This window comes from Fukomys damarensis, unplaced genomic scaffold (genome assembly GCF_012274545.1).
Source record: "Fukomys damarensis isolate Sample0158 unplaced genomic scaffold, DMR_v1.0_HiC HiC_scaffold_22, whole genome shotgun sequence".
Lineage (NCBI taxonomy): Eukaryota > Metazoa > Chordata > Mammalia > Rodentia > Bathyergidae > Fukomys > Fukomys damarensis.
In genome coordinates, this window is record NW_022900934.1 from 11,771,608 (window position 1) to 11,777,545 (window position 5,938).

The window sequence follows — 5,938 nt, forward strand, 5'->3', positions numbered from 1 at the left end:
GAGGCTTGGCCTTCATTGCAACTATGTTAGAGGCAGAGCTTTTGGAAGGTAATGGGACCAGGACAGCTCTAACTTCCTTGGTGGATTATTCCATGGGTGGGTTCCTAGCAGGACGCAATTATCAGATGCTGGAAACTTGGAGAGGGGAGCCCAGTCGGAGGAAGTAGGTCCCTGGGCACATAGCTTTGCTTAGTATAGTGGCACATGCTTGTAATCTCAGTACTCTGGGAGACTGACGCAGATTGCAAGTTCAAACCCATCTTGGGCAATTTAGCTCAGAATTTAAAAATTTAAAAAGGGGTGGAGATGTCACTCACCATGAAGGCTCTGGGTTCAATCCCCAATGTGACAAAATGTTTTGTTTTGAGATAGGGTCTCGATATATAGTTCTGGTGTTGAACTTGCTAAGTGGTTCAGGTTGGCCTTGAATTTGTGGCAACCCTGGCTCAGCTTCCTTCCTGAGTTCTGGGATTATAGGCAAGCACCATTACACCTAATTTCAAAAAATGAATAAAGTACATCTTGTTCCTGGTCCCTTCCGGTCTGGCTTGGGTTCTCTCTCTGAAACCATAAGCCAACATAAACCCTTCCTCCTTTGTCTTTCTTGGATATTTTGACACAGCAACAGAAAATTGGTAACACAGGTGCACGTTCATTGAGATAATAATAGCTAACACAATATTGGCACATGGCACTCAATGAACACATTCATCCTTCTATTTCCTCAACACAAACCTCCCATCTGACCGGCAGGAAGTATTTATTCTCTAGAGGAGTTGTTGTGTACCCACTACATACTAGGCCCCAGGCTATGACATTTTATCACAGACCTGATTTTATTGAATCTCAAACCTGATGTGTCATTATGAACCCATCTGACAGCCAAGGAATCCCAGGCTTATGAAGGTGCAGGAATTTGCCCAAGATCCCTCAGCTAAGAGGAAGTGAGACCAGAGTATCAAATGTTTGGTGGAACTGATATGAGCTGAAGCTGGGGAGACAAGGTGCGAAGGGTATGAGACCTAGGGCCTTACACCTTGTCCTAGCGCTCAAGGAGGCCAACCTGACATGACAAAGTCAAGAGACTGGGAGCTCTCCAGGGGGTTCTGTACTCCTGGCTGGCAAACACCTCTGCTGTCGGCCAACTCTCGTCAAAGTGAAGTCCAGCAAAGCATATGAACCAGCCGGATTCGATGCTACTCATCTATTAAACCCAGCACTCTGGGAAGCTGAGGGATGAGGTGCCCAAGTTTTGAGCCCAGCCGGGGCAACTTAACGATTTATCGAGACCACCCAAGCTTTAACATTAAAATATAGGGCTGGGGATTTAGCTCAGTGGTTCCGCTGCCTGCCTTGCAAGCACAAGGACTCAAGCTTAGTAATCCCTGGTCCCCAAAAATAATAAAAGGGACTTTGCTTAGTCCAGTGTGAAGATCCTGGGTTCAATCTCCAGGCTACATGCACACAAACACAAGGATATAAATCTTCAAAAGCTAGAAATTTTCTCCTTCCTGTACCCGTTAGACTTCATTTAAGCAGTGTTACTAGTTAAGCTAAGGGTCAGAGTGCTGGCTCTGCCATATTCTGCCTCGGTAACCTGACAAGCTAGTTTTTAATGAGCCACTGTTGCGTCGACTCAAATGTGAGCCCAACAGTACAATCTGCTTCAGAGGGTTAATGGAATAGAAAAAGGCTACTGTATCAAATAACACAGAGCAGGGACAATAAATGTTAGCCATTGTATTACTAGAGGCAGTTACATTAAAAGGGGATGTAGGGAGGCAGCTCAGTGATAAGAGCACTTGCCTAGCATACCTTGGGTCCCAGATTTTATCTCCAGCACCACAAAAAAAAGGCAAGTGGGCTCCTTGGTGTAGACTGACGGCTGAACTGAGTGAGCACTTGACCTGCCTGCAGACAGGTGCTGCTGACAACCTGATTATGAACCCGGAGAACAGGTCACTACAGCCAGCCAGCCCTATTGGCTATTCATGCTTAGAGATGGCATCTGGCTGTGTAACTTCCTACCTCAGCCTCCCAGTGCTGGGAGCACAAGTATGCAGTACCATGCCTAGCAAGGATATCCTAAACTGCCTCTGAACACGTCAAGACCTTTATTTTCAGGTCTTTTGGTAGATGTTTGCAGCACTGGCAATTGAAACCAGGGCTTTGGGCATGACAGCTTTTATCACTTAGCTACAGACCAGACATTTCATCCCAGACTTCCCTTAGTCATGATTCCCTAAACAGCAAACTTTCACATATCGCAGAAGTACACTAGATAGGCATAGGTTCTATGCAGATAAACTTTAAAGGGATTTCTGCATCCTCTGATGTTGGCATCCACTGGAGTTTGAAAAGTGCCACAGGATACCCTCAAGCCTCTTGCTATGCAGCTAGATTTGCCCCTTCAATTAACCAGACACTGTAAGAGCAAATCAGAAATCAAACCTAATCCCCAAGCCTCAAAGGGAAGGAATGAAGGGCCGGATACCTAGAGCCATTTTACTTATCAATGCCACTTTCCCACAAAGGTGAAATTCTAAATCTACTCAATTATGAGCCAAGGGCAGGCAAACCCCAAACCATTAATAACTTATTGACCTACTGCTGCCCATTCTTATGAAGCCCATACAGAACCCAATCACTAGCACTGCCCAGAACTGCCCCTCACCCCAGTCTGGGCTCAGTAAATAACCCTAATCAAATACCTGGCTGCTACCTGTTATCCCTGTTCAATGTTCACCAGCAAAAGCCACATACAAGAACATTTTGATTTCAAGGATTTTATTTTCTTTTCCCAGACAGGAAGACTGTTACAAAGCTAGAAATTAAATCTTTTAATCTTCACAGAAAAGAGCACCCTGGAGAGCCAGGTTTAGTACACGTGTCTTGTGGGACTGGTTCATCAGGCTGATTTTTCAAAAGGCCTTCCTTCCATGCCCGCTCCATAGCTGAGAAACGTCTAAACAGAAAACAGAAAAGAAGGCTGCATCAGTGGTCTAAATAAAGGGCTACCTGCTGGGGCCAGGGGAACAGAAACATCTAGTGAAGATGTAATCTAGTCTACATTCTTTTGTCCATCCACTATGCTGAAACTATGGCACAGTAGTATGAATTTTTTTTTACAAAAACTAAAGCCTCAGTGTTCAGGTTTAATTGTAGTGTTGGCATTTTGCCCGAATTAAGTGGATTTTGGGTTACAGTTTGGGGATTTGTCTCCAAAAGGTTTGCTATCAATGCATTAGGCCGATGCACCATCAAAAAACTGGGGAAAGAAACTCCCACTAAGATAACCAGTCTCTTCTGCATGTAATCTTAAAATTCCTAAGGTGCAGAAGAGACTGGTCAAAATTACTACTCCATGCTGTGAAAATGCCTCAACCTCAATCTAGAAATACACCTTTTCGGGTAAGAACATGGCTTAAAACAACAACAAAAAAACCCAGATTGAGGACACATTCATCTTTAATACACACTAAAGATATTCAGTTGTACATAGTTGTGTGGGAGAACAGCCCCCCCAACACACACTAATTCTCCTGTTTTAAACCTAATTTTGACCTGGCTGGACTTTTTTGGTACCAGGGACCGAAATCAGGATGTTGCGCTCAACCAAGCTACATCCCTGGCTCCAGACCTGGGTTCTTAATAGACAAATCACTTCTATGGGTTTAAGAACTGAAATCTTACCTCTTACAGGACAGATCAAGCCAAAGACATGACTTGACAACAAACTTTCAGTTCCAAGGGCTCCTGATGTGACCTGCAGGAAGTTAACACGTGGGGGTCAAACTAAATCTGAATGCTGCATAAAACCACCAGAGCAAGCCTGAGACCCACTTAAAAAAGCACAAAGACTTGTCAAGAGTAAACAGAAAACAATCATCTCTGGGGCTGATGCATCAGACCAAACTGGCTAAAGGTTTAGTTAGATCAACAGGGTCGATCTGATGGGGAAAAAAGTTATGTCATCAGTTGCACCAGCTCAATTTGCATCAAAGAGTGTCAAGGATGAAAAAAGCAGCTACTATTTTCCTACAGGTCCTATTGCCCAAGGGAGACTTCCGGGCACGACTTACCAATCCTTTCCCATGCTCAGAATTCATCCTAGTCCATTCAAAGGCTGGCTCATGCCATCAGCAAACCTGAGGTGAAAACACAGGAAGATGAGCCCTGACCAGCTAGATGGCCACAGAAGTGGGGCACAATAAACAAGCTGGCATATCAGACAGAAACTGGCTTAAACAGATTAGATCAACATGGCCGATCTGTTGGGGAAAAAAGTTCAAGTCATCATGTATGCCAGCAGGAAAACTTGAGCACCCCATTAAAAGGGAGCTGCCTAATGTCAAATACCCCTGCCATTCAGAGTCTGCACCTAAATTTTTCTAGTGGCCAGTGATACAAGTTGTTGGGAGGTAGTTGGCATTTATTGAGTTCAATTCTACGCATAGTTTCAGCAGTTCATTTTCACTAAAACCTGCAATAACCCGGAGCCAGGCATTATAGCATACACCTGTAATCTTAGCACTCTGGGAGGCGCTAGTATAAGTTCAAACCAGATCGGACAACCTAATGACTTTCCGAACAAAAACCTCTAGCTTCATTTGCTTTTATTTTTGCAAAACTTTTTACAAAAATCACCAATTTCAGATGTCACACACGCCAGGAAACATTAGTTTCCCACTAGACTTGCGTCGTGTGTGGGCCGTAGTACGTTGGCTGTTATTCTGCAGCAAGGTGAAGGTCACTTTTGCTGAAATACTCATTTGAGGCCAAAGCTATCCATCCAATAGAGGACTAAAATGAGTTACAAGGCCTGGCGTGTGATCCTATTGTCTCCTTTATGGGCCTAAACCTCAGCCAGATTCTACTTAATTCTTTACATGGACACACCCGAAAGACCAATACACAACTAACTTGGCTTACTCTGTGCAGTGGTGATAGCATGTATCTCCTCCCATCCTTATGTTTCGACACAGCTGCTCCAGTAGGCAAAATCTTTTGTTCCTATCATAAGACTCAGACAAGGCTGGAACAGGAGGCTATGAGAGCCACCCTTCTCCGGAAAGCATTCACTGACATTAACCAAGTTTATACAGCCAATTAAGAATCTTTCTTCAAGGCAGGTTTTCTAAAGCAGACCGAAAGAAATACCTGTAGGTCAGGAGAGCCAAGGTTGGAGATGTTTGTATGGGGATCTCTGGCAGGTCCAGAAATGACTCCGTTCTCCCACATCCATTCTGTACTCCCCGACTGCGATAACCTACAAATAAGAAAGATTATCAGTTGTCATCTTCCCATGGCCAAAAGAACGTTAACTGTTTTTCGAAGCTGGTGTATCAGGAGTAACTGGCAAATATTCTGGAAAATCGCCATTGTCGATCTGATGGGGAAAAAAGTGGAGTCATCACTTACACCAGCCAAGAGCTCTACAGGCCCATACAGAAGGCGTGAATTTTTCCACCTAACTCGTCTGAAAGCCTATTTTGGCGTCAGCTATGGCGGCGCTAGCCAGTACGGAAAACTTCATAAATATGAGGGTACAAATAATTCAAAGGCGGACGAGAACTCGCGAGCGGTAAACAGCATAAGTCTCCACTTACCGCACACAAAACGTGGTTCACGAGGCTGGAACCACAACTGCTAAAGAGCCAACCAAGTCACAACCACTGAGAGAGCCGCAGGAGAAAAAGGACGTGAACGACCCAGAACCGCCCTTATATAGGCACAGGCTGCTGGTGCGCGTGCGCCCTACACCTGAGGCGCTCCCTTTCCGGCCTGCGTTGATCCCTGGGAAATGTAGTCTCCGGCCCGCCCAACCCGAAGCCCTCCAATGGTTGTCAGAGCCGCGCCTGGCCCCGCCCTCTTCCCCGTAGTCTCTGGGCCACTCGGTCTTCTGGGCCTCGCCGCCATGTCGCGCTTCACACGCACT

The 5,938-nt window shown here is 45.3% G+C and overlaps 1 long non-coding RNA gene and 3 other non-coding genes across 4 annotated transcripts; all 4 read right to left on the bottom strand.

Moving 5' to 3' along the window:
* Positions 1-2,778: 2,778 nt before the first annotated feature.
* LOC104858132 lies at positions 2,779-5,711 on the bottom strand. Its single transcript, XR_779072.3, has 5 exons — positions 5,610-5,711; positions 5,161-5,269; positions 4,083-4,148; positions 3,694-3,766; positions 2,779-2,965 (listed from the first exon to the last, which is right to left on the bottom strand). It is a non-coding gene; the product is annotated as an uncharacterized LOC104858132 (long non-coding RNA).
* On the bottom strand, positions 3,897-3,988 carry LOC117287286. The gene has a single exon (XR_004518520.1). It is a non-coding gene; the product is annotated as a small nucleolar SNORD12/SNORD106 (small nucleolar RNA).
* LOC117287288 lies at positions 4,219-4,310 on the bottom strand. Its single transcript, XR_004518522.1, has one exon. It is a non-coding gene; the product is annotated as a small nucleolar SNORD12/SNORD106 (small nucleolar RNA).
* Positions 5,337-5,427, bottom strand: LOC117287287. The gene has a single exon (XR_004518521.1). It is a non-coding gene; the product is annotated as a small nucleolar SNORD12/SNORD106 (small nucleolar RNA).
* Positions 5,712-5,938: the final 227 nt, after the last annotated feature.